Source organism: Protomyctophum parallelum, assembly GCF_964188405.1.
Source record: "Protomyctophum parallelum genome assembly, chromosome: 14".
Classification (NCBI taxonomy): Eukaryota; Metazoa; Chordata; class Actinopteri; order Myctophiformes; family Myctophidae; genus Protomyctophum; species Protomyctophum parallelum.
In genome coordinates this window covers 13,883,777-13,896,585 of record NC_139709.1, presented here as the reverse complement: position 1 = coordinate 13,896,585, position 12,809 = coordinate 13,883,777, and the positions used below count along the sequence as shown (strand labels likewise).

Genomic DNA, 12,809 nt, shown 5'->3' with positions numbered 1-12,809 from the left:
GTGGGGTATTCAGAAAAGTTAAACCTTTCGGTCAAATTTCCCCCCAAAAAAGGGCAAATCGTACCGGTTTCGTGGAATGGTTCCTATAGGGTTCCATTCTGGCTCATGACCTGTGACTCCCACAACCTGATTACTGACTCTCTGAATATATACAGTATATAAAAAAAAGAGAACCTTTTTAAAAAGAGGAAGATCTACACCCTACCCCCCCGCCCCCCTCTCTCTCTCTGTCTCTCTCGCTGCCTTATACCGCCGCAACCTTTGCCCCCTCCTCTACGATTTCCTTGTGGTCCTGTTGACTTTGACAGTTTGCCGAGTGCCGCGATGTTTTTCCGCCATTGAGCATTTCAAAGGGGGCCTTCCTCCCCTCCCCTCGGGGCTGTCTGTCGACATGACATACAAGGGAGCAAACTCAGGCCACAAGGCCAGCTGGGCCCCAGAGCACGGGGTGGTCAAGTGCACATGCAGCACCGTGGTCCCTGCATTGTTCTGCCTGCCTCGAAACCTTGTAATGTAACCAAATATACTGTAGTTGTTTTCAAATTCCAATATCAAGGTAGTATAGCTTGCACGACTCCGACTCGTCTCAAACTCTCTGAGCATTTTTCTTTTACCTCGGGTGCTTGGTCGGGTATGTAACTTTACAGAAACATCTCTAATAGAGAAAAACAGCACTCACGGAACTCTCGTTTTAATTCATACAATGGTTGGCATATATACGCTGCAGAGCAGCACAGCGTAACCGTTTCGGCGCTCAAGCCCTCATCAGCGTTGTCTCAAACTTCTAGAAAATTACTTAATAATAGATATCTTTGACTAACATTTAGACACACGTTATGTATTATTTCAGCAAGTCTGTCCCACTGAAAATTCTGCACTGACCAAGCTTTATTGCCAGCGATCTGTTCAGTCTCGATCCATTCTATATACCTATTATTTTAAGCGCCATCATGGTGCGTCCTGGCCTGCCAGGTGATCCACCGAACACATAAGTTGCCGGGGTGGAACATGCTATCCTTCCCAGTGTTCCGCTCCCCCACTAAAACTGGCCAAGCTGTATAGGAGTCGCTAATGGAGCCACACTGAGATCACCCACCCATACCCACCGACCCTCCCTGCCTGCACATATCCTATCCTTGTTATTCCTAACCTGTGTTTGTTGGAGTGCCTGGCCAGGCCGGAGGCACCGTGAAGGATTCTAACCTATAGCCTCCCCATATGGTGGTTTGTTTTTTAATTCTGACAACTGCATTTGGTTGATTATCATACACGTTTTGATGATACGGTTGGTGTTATAGGGCCAGTGTTGTTTTTGGCAGCATGTTTTGATTTTAGTTTTAGTCATATAGTCTCTTGAATAGTTTTCAATTCGTTTTAGTCACATTTTAGTCACCTGAAATGTTTTTTTTTTTTTTTAATACTGTTTTTATTAGGCATTTTTTGTATATGACAACTTATATGACAATCTTTGACAATAATAATGAGTTATTCAGTTATAAAATGAAAGATAAAGACAGGTAATGTAAATTCCACATACAATACATAATAAAAAAGATATATAAATGTGATAAAAACGAAAAAACAGTTAAACAACGACAAATGTGAACAGACAAACAAAACAAAGACCACAGGACAGACACTCTTGCTCTCAAAACTTTCCCAACACGTTGTTGTAAATTAACAGAATTACAGACATTTCTTTTTAAATGAGAATAAATTAAATTAAATAAAATCCTCAGTTCCTTTTTTTTCTTTACTTTTCTTTCCAATTTTCTAATATGTTATCTATTGTGTAGGAGGGGTTAGCGTGCACCTATTGAAATGGTCAATGAAGGGTTGCCATGTCTGGTAAAATCTATCTTCACTCCCTCTCAATTCAAACTTTATCTTTTCCAATTGCAAGTAGTGCATAACATCTTTCATAAGTGTAGTGTGAGTGGGAACCTGTGCTTGTTTCCAATTCAACAGTATCAGTCTGCGAGCCAGTAGAGTCACATATTTTACCATGTTATATTGGAAAGTAGACAGTTTGACCCCGGGCCCCGCGACCCCCAGAACTGCTGTCAGTGGATCCGGGTCAAAAGGTCTTCCAACAATGTCTGACAGTGATTTAAATATACTTTGCCAAAATGATGTTAGTTTAGTGCAGTGCCAGAACATATGAGCTTGGGTGGCCGGCGACTGGCCACATCTGTCGCAGGCTGGATTCACATTTGGAAACATTCTGTTGAGTTTTTCCTTTGACAAATGTAACCTGTGTAATATTTTAAACTGTATAAGACCGTGCCTGGCACATACTGAAGAAGAGTGCACAAACTTGTGAGATGTAGACCATTGCTCGTCAGTGATAGATATTCCTAAGTCGTTTTCCCAAGCAGTTTTTAAATACTCCAATGAGGCATTATTATCTAAACATGAGAGAGAATTATAAATAATAGAAACACCTCCTTTGAGCAATGGGTCAGGTAGAAATATAGATTCCATTGATGAGTTGGGAGGTATGTTTGGAAATGAAGCAGTGTGTTGTGTTAAAAAATGTCGTATCTGTAGAAATCTAAAGAAATGTGATTGGGGTAAATTGAATTTGCGTCGTATTTGTTCAAAGGTCGGAAATAACCCATCAATATAAAGATCTTTGAAGGAGTGAATACCATTTCTATGCCACACTTTAAACAATGCGTCAGAAAGGGACGGTAAAAAAGCGTGGTTAGCGACCAGAGGTGCGCGCACAGAACCCGGGTGCCAACCGAAATGCCTTCATATTGAGAGCCAAATTTTGAGAGAATGCCAGACTATGGAATTCTTTACCTGAAATGTTTTAGTGTTAGTCTACTTTTAGTCGACTAAATATTACAAGATTTTAGACTAAAATGTGTTTTGACGGTTCTTGGTGCCGTCGTAATGACCGTTTTTACACTTCTACAAGCTCACAACGCGTTGCGCCGCGTTGTGAGCTTGTAGAAGTGTAAAAACGTGATCTGCTATTTTCAGCATGCAACCAATTGTAAAATGACTTATACTGGATCTCTTCTCCACTATAGTCCGTTCCTAACATTCCCTAAACGTCCCTCTGTGTCTAGTTTTTATTTGTTGACGAAAATGTCAGTATATTTAGTCTTAGTTTTAGTCGTCATATAGCTTTAGTTTTCATTTAGTTTCCATTTAGTTTTTGTCAGTGGAAAAAGGTAGTCGATGAACATTTGTCGTCTTAGTTTTAGTCGACGAAAACAACACGGTTAGGGCCCCACCAAAAGCCCCAGTGTCCAGCTAATACTGTGCGTGTGCAACCCTATAGACAGGATTTAAAATTATATACTATAAGACAGTGATAAATATTGGATCTTCCTCACGATTCCCACAACAAATCCTGCGATTACTGTGTTGTCACTGGCTCACTGCATGTCTATCCCTCTTAATCTTTTAATCTTATTTCGTCCAACAGCAAAATGATGCAGCTGAATTCCCACTAAAGATAAGCTAAATTGTTATTGCTATTTTTGCTGCGACAGTAATATGCAATGTGGCCCTCTGGAGTGAGTGTGGAACTATAGTGGCCCTCTGGAGTGAATGTGGAACTATAGTGGCCCTCTGGAGTGAGTGTGGAAATATAGTGGCTCTCTGGAGTGAGTGTGGAACTATAGTGGCCCTCTGGAGTGAATGTGGAACTATAGTGGCCCTCTGGAGTGAATGTGGAAATGGCTCTCTGGAGTGAGTGTGGAACTATAGTGGCCCTCTGGAGTGAGTGTGGAACTATAGTGGCCCTCTGGAGTGAGTGTGGAACTATATAGTGGCCCTCTGGAGTGAATGTGGAAATGGCTCTCTGGAGTGAGTGTGGAACTATAGTGGCCCTCTGGAGTGAGTGTGGAACTATAGTGGCCCTCTGGAGTGAGTGTGGAACTATAGTGGCCCTCTGGAGTGAGTGTGGAACTATATAGTGGCCCTCTGGAGTGAATGTGGAAATGGCTCTCTGGAGTGAGTGTGGAACTATAGTGGCCCTCTGGAGTGAGTGTGGAAATATAGTGGTCCTCTAGAGTGAGTGTGGAACTATAGTGGCCCTCTGGAGTGAGTGTGGAACTATAGTGGCCCTCTGGAGTGAGTGTGGAAATATAGTGGCCCTCTGGAGTGAGTGTGGAACTATAGTGGCCCTCTGGAGTGAGTGTGGAAATATAGTGGTCCTCTAGAGTGAGTGTGGAACTATAGTGGCCCTCTGGAGTGAGTGTGGAACTATAGTGGCCCTCTGGAGTGAGTGTGGAAATATAGTGGTGAAGAAAACAGGGAGTTCCCTAGCCTGGCATAGCCAGACTAATTTCCTGATTCCCAGATTCGTCTAGTTTTCCATGAGGCTAGGTGTTCCTAAAGAACAGTCAATCCTGTAACATAGATTTTGTATGTCTTTAGCTGCCTCAACCCGTATTCAAAATGTACTCAAGTAAAAGTACAAAAGTTTCGGCATCCAAATGTACTTAAAGTACTAAAAGTAAAAGTACTCACATTGCAGAATGTCCCATTTGACAAGTTCAAAATGTGTACAAAACCTTTTGAGAATAGATTTTCAAAATGGCCGAAATGTAGGGTTGAAGTGGTTTACGGTATGTTTTCTAATCAAAATTAAAATCTCCAAAGTAACTAGTAGCTAAAGTTTTCAAATAATTTTTGCGGAGTAAAAGTACAAATGTTGGCTCTGAAATGTAGTGGAAGTAAATGTACAGAAAATGTGACATACTCAAGTAAAGTACAAATACCTCAAAACTGTACTTTAAGTACAGTACTTTAGTAAATGTAGTACTTATAGTTACTTTTACACCACTGCAAAGTGTTCCTAAAGAACAGTCAATCCTGTAACAATGATGTTGTATTTCCTTATAGGTGCTTGAACCATGTCTGTTGCAGACAGACAGTGTTGTTTTTGGCAGCAAGGTTTGATTTGAGTTTTAGTCATTATAGTCTCTTGAATAGCTTTCATTTAGTTTTAGTCACATTTTAGTCACCTGGAATGTTTTAGTGTTAGTCTAGTTTTAGTCGACTAAATATAATAAGATTTTAGTCTACTAAAATGTGTTTTGGCGGGCCTTGATGCCGTCGAAATGACTGTTCAACCAAGTGTAAAATACTGGATCTCTTGTCCACTAGTCCCTTCCTAACATTTTAGTCTAGCTTGTATTTGCTGAGGAAATTGTCAGTATATTTAGTTTTAGTCATCAGACAGTTTTCATTTAGTTTCCATTTAGTTTTCATCGGTGAAAAAAGGTAGTCGACGAACATTTTTAGTCGACGATATCAACGCTGGTTGCAGAGCACAGCACACTTTGTACAGAATTTGTAGGCCTACATTTACATTGGTGTTTAGCCAGCCGAGTTGTAAACGTGTGTACTAGATCTGTGGTTGGTATTTAGCCAGCCAAGTTGTAAACGTGTGTACTGGATCGGTGGTGTCTGAGAGCTTTTATTTGACACCCTTTCACATTCCTCATATACATCCTTCTGCCCCTAAACCCCGCGCTGAGTGTGTTGACTCTATTATCGGGCCTGTGTGGAAATGTTACAGTCCACCTGCAAATATGCAGAATGAACTTCCTTTAGCCCCAGGCACGTGCAGAGAGTGTTAGAGGGGGCAGGGGCCAAAACCCGTAAAGAGGGCACTTTTGGCCGAAAATAGCAGATCTACAAGCTCACAACGAGAGAGCTTGTAGATCAGCTATTTTCGGGGCACAATCCTGCACTCTTTGGGCTCCATCTTGCGCCACCCTTATCCCCAAAAACGGCTAGTTGAACTAAAATAGTTCAACTAGCCGATCTACATCGAGACATTGTGAGCTTGTAGATCGGCTATTTGAACTATTTTAAAAGGTTTTTTTTAAATAGTAAAAAAAGGCAAATTAGGATAAGGGATAAGGGGTGACGCAAGATATAGCCCTTTATCTACTGGAGATGCGGTGTAACGACATGGATTTCGAATCAAATTAGTTCAATGCAAAATGCTGCGTTCAAGTTCAGGAGAGCAATTCTGCTGAATGCTGCCTTCCGGTATGGGCATGGAAAGGAGAGGAGGGACATTTGCATTACTTCCACCATAGTAAAATTGCTGCATTCGTGGTCTGGAGAGGGCACTTGTTTTACAGACGGGTAAAAGGGGCAGGGGCTGAAGCCCCCTTTGATGTCTATGTGTGCACGTCCCTGTTTAGCCCCCATGCTTCTTCTCCGCCTTTTCAACCCTTTTCTCTCTCTCTCTTTCAGTCATTCCCTGTCTTTCATACCCTGGGTTTCTTTGTCTATACTTTACACCCCTGTTACTCGCATCCAAAAAAATACACATTGGATTTCTTTCCACATTACACGCACAAATTATATACACACAACAACCCCTATACCAGTGGTTCCCAAAGTCCTTGAGGGAGTTCCAGGGGGTCCCCAGCTAAATTATAGTTTGGAACCAAATGGACCCTTATGGGTCTGTAACTCTGAGAGTGTACACACATTTGTACACTCTCAGAGTTAAATTAACATTGATTTTATACAATATAAATTGTGGTCCCAGATATTTAAAAAATGCCATTAAATGGGGGTCTGTAGCCTAATGCAGGTCAAACTGGGGGTGCTTGAAATGAAAATTGTTTGAGAATCACTGCTAGAAACATAATAAAAATCTTCTCTTATGGGGGTCCCTGCATGGCATATCTTTTCAAACGGGGGTCCTTGACATGAAAAGGTTTGGGAACCACTGACCTATACACTTCCAGTGAAACCCGAGTGTGTGTTGGTGAAATCACTGTCATATTTCTCAGGTTGATGGAAGATTCTGTCCCGGCTCCCGAAAACAAAATAAACTGAGGGGCAGCACTGTCTGCTCTCAGCTTTTAGCATGTATTTGTAATGTGATCATTCTCAGACCCATAACCTCCCGCGGTGGGCTTTTATCGGCAGCTGACATCGCAGCTTACTCACACGGGTCAAACCTTTCAACTGGGCTTTGGAAGGCAAACAGAGGAGGGCGAAAGGTGCCACAAGAGTTTAGCCTTCAAAAGACTTCTCTTTGATGCCAGAGTGACAACAGCCTGTGCTTTCGCTTATAGGTCTATTCGCCTAGGTTTTTGTTATCCGTATACTGGACTTCGCATAAGATGTGCATTGTTTAAAAAAATGGTATAGTAAGTTCAGTCAGACGACTCACAAATAGATTTAACCAATAGTTATTATAGAATGAGAATACAAGTGTGCATATAATATATTATCTTGGCGTTCGGCTCTGCTGCATGCACTCCGTGCTCGACACAATCAAACACCATCATTAAACATTAAGAGCAGGGATAGATACAATAAACCCCCCCATGGGGAACATAAATAACAGAGCTCACCGGTGGTGCTGGGGTGGTGGTGGGAGCAAACATCACATAACAACCAGGAACCATAGCAGCAGGAAGAGCATGCAGACTAGTGAGCTTAACCCCCTTATGGCTATGGGGCGACTGTGGCTCAGGAGGTAGAGCAGGTCGTCCAATGATCCATGGGTCGGCGGTTCGAATCCCGGCTCCTCTTGTCTACATGTCGAAGTGTCCTTGGGCAAGACACTGAACCCCAAATTGCTCCCGATGTGCTGGTTGGTACCTTGCATGGCTTCCGCCGCAATCGGTGTATGAATGGGTGAATGTAATGCACAATCTATGTAAAGCGCCTTGGATAAAGGCGCTATATAAATGCACCATTTACCATTTACCATTGACTTAATTGAAGTAATTAATAAAAAAAAAGCCATCATAATCGTTGATGTAAATGACGTGAACGTTTTATTCCCTATAATCGGAGGCTTAATGTAGCAAAATATAGCAACCTTTAGCTTGTTTGGCTAACGGCCAATGTAATCTACCTAAAATCCTCCTAAAATGCGATATTTGGGGCTTGATTAGAGCTTAATTTGACTTAGTTATTAAAATAAACGATGGTAGCTTAGCATCCCGGACATCTGACTGCTTAACACAACTAGCGGATGTTGTGATCACGTGGACAGGAAATGACATTGCCAGATTCGCTCTATTTGTTCACCGCCACCATCAGGACTGGGTATAATACTATAGGATTACCGTGTTAGAATGAGATATAGTGTGTATATCACTGATCTTTCTATTGGCATTAAAATGACGAATTAAACATGAATAGTGCAGGTAGCAGTGCACAATCCACTGTTAATTAGGGTGGCCATAAGAGGGGTAGCCCAATTGTTCAGCTGACTGCCACATCAGCGAATGACGTGTGGGTCTTGCACACACTGAATACACCCACATAGTACTGCAGCATATTAACCCCTTGAGTATATGAATGCGCCCTTGAGCACGGCATGAAACCCCTCGAGTATATCTGACTGAACTAACTCCGCAAGCTATACGTATCATTTATATAACAATGTTATTATGATTTTTTTATTGCGACTGTAGGTCGTAGTTTACTATGAAAACCTGCATTTCCCGTCAGTCACACCTCCGTATATGGTCACACCTCGTGACATCACGCCTCCATCACGCCTCGTGACATCACGCCTCCATCTCGTCTCCATCGGCGTGCGTGCGTTCGTTACGTGCGCTACATGCGTGTGTGTGTGTCTGCCCTGGCGTTTACCTCTCGACTCACCTAAATGTGTTCGTCCATCCCTCTCTCTCTTGTCCTCCTCCTCGTCCTCCTTTAAATGGCCGAGGTATTTCCACAGCGCGGTGTCAGTGTTAATATTGACTCTGATCTCATGATCTCACCAAGAGGAGGGCTGTACTCACTACCTCGCCTCCTGTTTAATGGCAAAATACACTACTAAGAAATACAAATGTCCGATCCATTTGTTCCAGTGTTGATTTCGTTGACTGAAACTAAGACGAAAAATGTTCGTCGACTACCTTTTGTCACTGACGAAAACTAAATGGAAACTAAATGAAAACTAAGCTATGATGACTAAAACTAAATACTAAATATACTGACAATTTCGTCAACAAATAAAAACTAGACTAAAATGTTAGAAAGTGACTAGTGGACAAGATATCCAGTATTTTACACTTGGTTGCATGCTGAAAATAGCAGATCTACATGCTGCGACGCGTTGTGAGCTTGTAGATCGGCTATTTTCAGCAAGTGTAAAAACAGTCATTACGACGGCATCAAGGCCCGCCAAAACACATTTTAGTCGACTAAATCACCTGTAGATTTAGTCGATTGAAATCTTATGGCAATTAGTCGACTAAAACTAGACTAGCACTAATACATTCCAGGTGACTAAAATGTGACAAAAACGAAGTGAAAACTATTCAAGAGAATATGACTAAAACTAAAATAGAAATCTGCAGTCCACTATACCCTTTTGCATTTTGTTCTTTGTTTAGATGCAATATACCCTGTGTTTTACTGTCTGTGTAGTGAAGCCAAGAGCTATAGACAGAGAAGAGTGAGAGAGACAACGAGTATTGACAGGATTTGATCCGAGGCCAGAAGGTTCATCTGTGGCTCTGGAGCTAAAGCATTTGAACCGTTTTCTCCATCACAGGCCATTCGGTTGTTAACGCTGTTTTCGGAACAACTGGCTCCTGGCAAACAACCCGACAGTCGATACAAGCAACGGCCCCCTGATTAAAATGCCCATTTCACTTCCATCGGGTATCAAGTCTAAATTTAAATAGAAGTGGGAAAAGAAAAACACTCAGCAGAAGTACGTCTGACTGTTGATTGAGAACAATGATGATTTGGTTAAACGAGAAAAAAAATCCAATTCCTATACCCTCCCCTCAGCCCTGCGATCAGCATTGAAAAAAACACCTTATCCAGTCGATCCTGCTGGGGGGGGGGGGGGGAAGGAAAAGCTGGGCTCCTTTATCCCCAAAGCAGGATAACAGCTCGCGTTAGGGGAATATCCATGCCTGCCAATTGCCGTAATGGCCCCTAATTCCAAATTAATTCAGTCTAAATGAACTGTCAGTGGGAGATTGATTTGTTGGAGCTAGCTGTCTTGATGAGTGCTGTCGTGGGAGGGGGGTGATTAGGCGCTGAGGCCTATGCGTCGCTCCCCCCACAGCCCCGGGGCCTGGGGTTTTCTTTTTTAAAACAGTCCCAGACCTGAGCACCGGCAACACCAGCTGTTTGGTATAGGATGACAGGTAAGGGGGACATGTTTTGGTCACCGGGGAGGACGGCCGGTCACTCGCTACAGTGGAGGTGGGACACCACTGATTGGGGGCACATTTTCTCTGTTGGAATTGATGGATCAACCCTAAAGTGGTGCGTGCGTGCGCGCGGCGCACGCGGGGGAGAGGCTGATGTGTTCTTCTTAGCATTTTGAATTTCACAAAGAAGGGCTTTTGACAATTGAGAGTTGGAAAACATAACTATACAATACATACAGGTATAATGCTGGTTTTCTTTCGCTATCTGCCCCACTACATGGCTGCATTTTGTACTGTATATAGGCTACTCTGTAGTGTACTATATACAGTAGCTCTTCATACTAAAAAGTTCCTCTTGCATTTAGTTGCAGTCTTTTCTGTGTGAATAAAACCTTATTAATAGGTTTTCCTTCAAACTTAATTAGCTGTGGAAAAGAGGCCAGGGGCACTGGCGTTTCTTACCCCAGAGGACTTATGCTATCCCCGCTGATTCCCGGGCTAGGCTAATTATTTCCCAATAACCTTACTTACTGGCCATGCTCCCTCCTCTGGGCCTGAGCCTAACAAGCGTCACCCCTGGAGTGGAGAGAGAGAGAGGCTGTTCTGCTTGGAAGTTTTTTGTAGCTGACTGCCTGCATGCCCGTCGCCCCGAAGATGAAGTTTTTAGCTGACTGACTATGGCCGCCCGTCGCCCCGAAGATAGATGAGTCTCTTTCCTCCAGGAAGTGAGACGAGAACTTCACAGAGGAGGCAAAGACGCTGCCATGGCTGAGCCATGAAGGGAGGTCGCTCTCCAACGGAGAGCTGTTTGATGTTGAAAATCAAATTCCTTCAAATTCGCCATTAAAACGCTATTACTTAAAGTATTGGACACACTCATGGCATTATGTCCGCTGTCATTAATTTGGACCTCCTCCTCCTCGGCATATCAATATCAGAAGCCCCACGAATATTTAAACTTATTAGCCAGGCTATTTATTTTTGTGCCCGTTTATTTATTCCCCCCCCCCCCCACCCCCAGACTCAAAGTGGAATCGTCTTGCCCTCATAATATATACTGTATTGCGCCGCACATATGAATAAATATGAGCCACATATTCCTGAGGAGCGAAAAGCTCTTTAGCATGCAGCAAAGAGGGAAACATCTGGCGCTAAGAGGTGGCAGCGGTTCAGGATGTAGAGCGGAGCGGAGCGGCCAGCCTGGAATCATAAGGTTCCAGGTTTGATCCCCGGGCTCCTCCTGTCTGCGTGTCTGCTCCTCCTGTCTGCGTGTCCAAGTGTCCTTGAGCTGAACACTGAACCCGCACCCGATGAGCAGGTGGGTGCCTTGCCTTGCTGAATAGCAAACTCGCCCCTGCGAAAAGTGTTAAAAAACAGTTAATTTAGTATTTCCCTCCCTCCCTGAAATCTGAAATGATCTTGTATACATTTGATTGTATAGCATCTCTATATAGGACCTTCTAGCAGTTCATTTTGTTTTATTAAACACATTTCTTCCATGTAGCCATGCATGTTCTGTAATGGTCATCATTCATGATGCTATTATGCCCGTGGATATACAGAGTGAACTTAACAATTATAAATTAATATAATACCTTTTATATAATCATCAACAACATTAATTGTCTCCACCAGGCCGAAGGCATGGGGAGAGAGTATGTTTTGCACTCCGTCCGTCCGTCCGTGTGTCCGTGTGTCCGTGTGTCCGTGTGTCCGTGTGTCCGTCCGTGACAAGCTAATCTCGGCCACCGTTAACCCGGTCGATGCCACATTTTGCACACACACTCCCTGGATGCCAACGATGAACCTCTGCCCCAAGATTTCCAGAACGGCCTGTTATAGCGCCACCAGGAGGCCGCTTTGTGCAAAACAAGTTTTTGCACAGTACACCTACAGATTTTGTCCAAAAATCCCGCAAATCGTTACACAGTATCTCCATAGTCATGTGCTCAAGACGGATGTGTCTGATATTTCATATTCCATCCTAATTGGCTAACATTGGCTTTCAAATTTTGCAGGATTGGCCTGTTTTGAACAAAAAACCTCAAATCATGAACGCAGCGTGCAATTTCACGTGAAATCTTTCACGCACTTTCCTACTAGGCTGAGGAATATAGCCCACCCATTTCACATTGCCCTGTTATAGCGCCACCAACAGGTGGATTGTGCATGCGTGCCATCAACACGGATCTGCACCATTTCCCATATTCCATCCTGATTGGCAAAGATTGGAACAAACAAACAAAAAACATGTTTATATTACTCCTAAATATTCCTATCCTCCTGGTGGAGACCTGTGCCCAGAAGGGCACTTTTTCTAGTTTATGTTTGTTATTTACAGCTATAGGTAGAGTAGTGGGGCGAGATGGAAAAGGGGCGACCGTACCTGTTACCATATAGCTTGCATGGTCTCCTCCACCGTTGGTGTTATGAATGGGTAATGTAAAACACATTGTAAAGCATTTTGGAGAAAGGCACTAAAGGCTGAACTAGAATCAAATGGATGTATTTAAATGTATGTGTATATAAATGTATGATGTATTTAAAAGGGTATATAGGCAAAATAAGCTTTCGCTTCAGCCTACACCTTTTCGGTGCTAACCCGGATTATGCAAACACAAGTTCTGTATTTTAACATGTAACTGTAAAGTACCGAAATAAACTATTCATTCATTCATT

The 12,809-nt window shown here is 42.9% G+C and overlaps 1 protein-coding gene across 1 annotated transcript in view; it reads left to right on the top strand.

The window, feature by feature from the left end:
• The window catches only part of LOC310871127 (5-cytosine rRNA methyltransferase NSUN4-like), a gene marked incomplete at its 3' end in the record, with an annotated part of 117,463 nt that overhangs the window by 55,893 nt on the left and 48,761 nt on the right, over window positions 1–12,809 (top strand). The window lies entirely within an intron of this gene.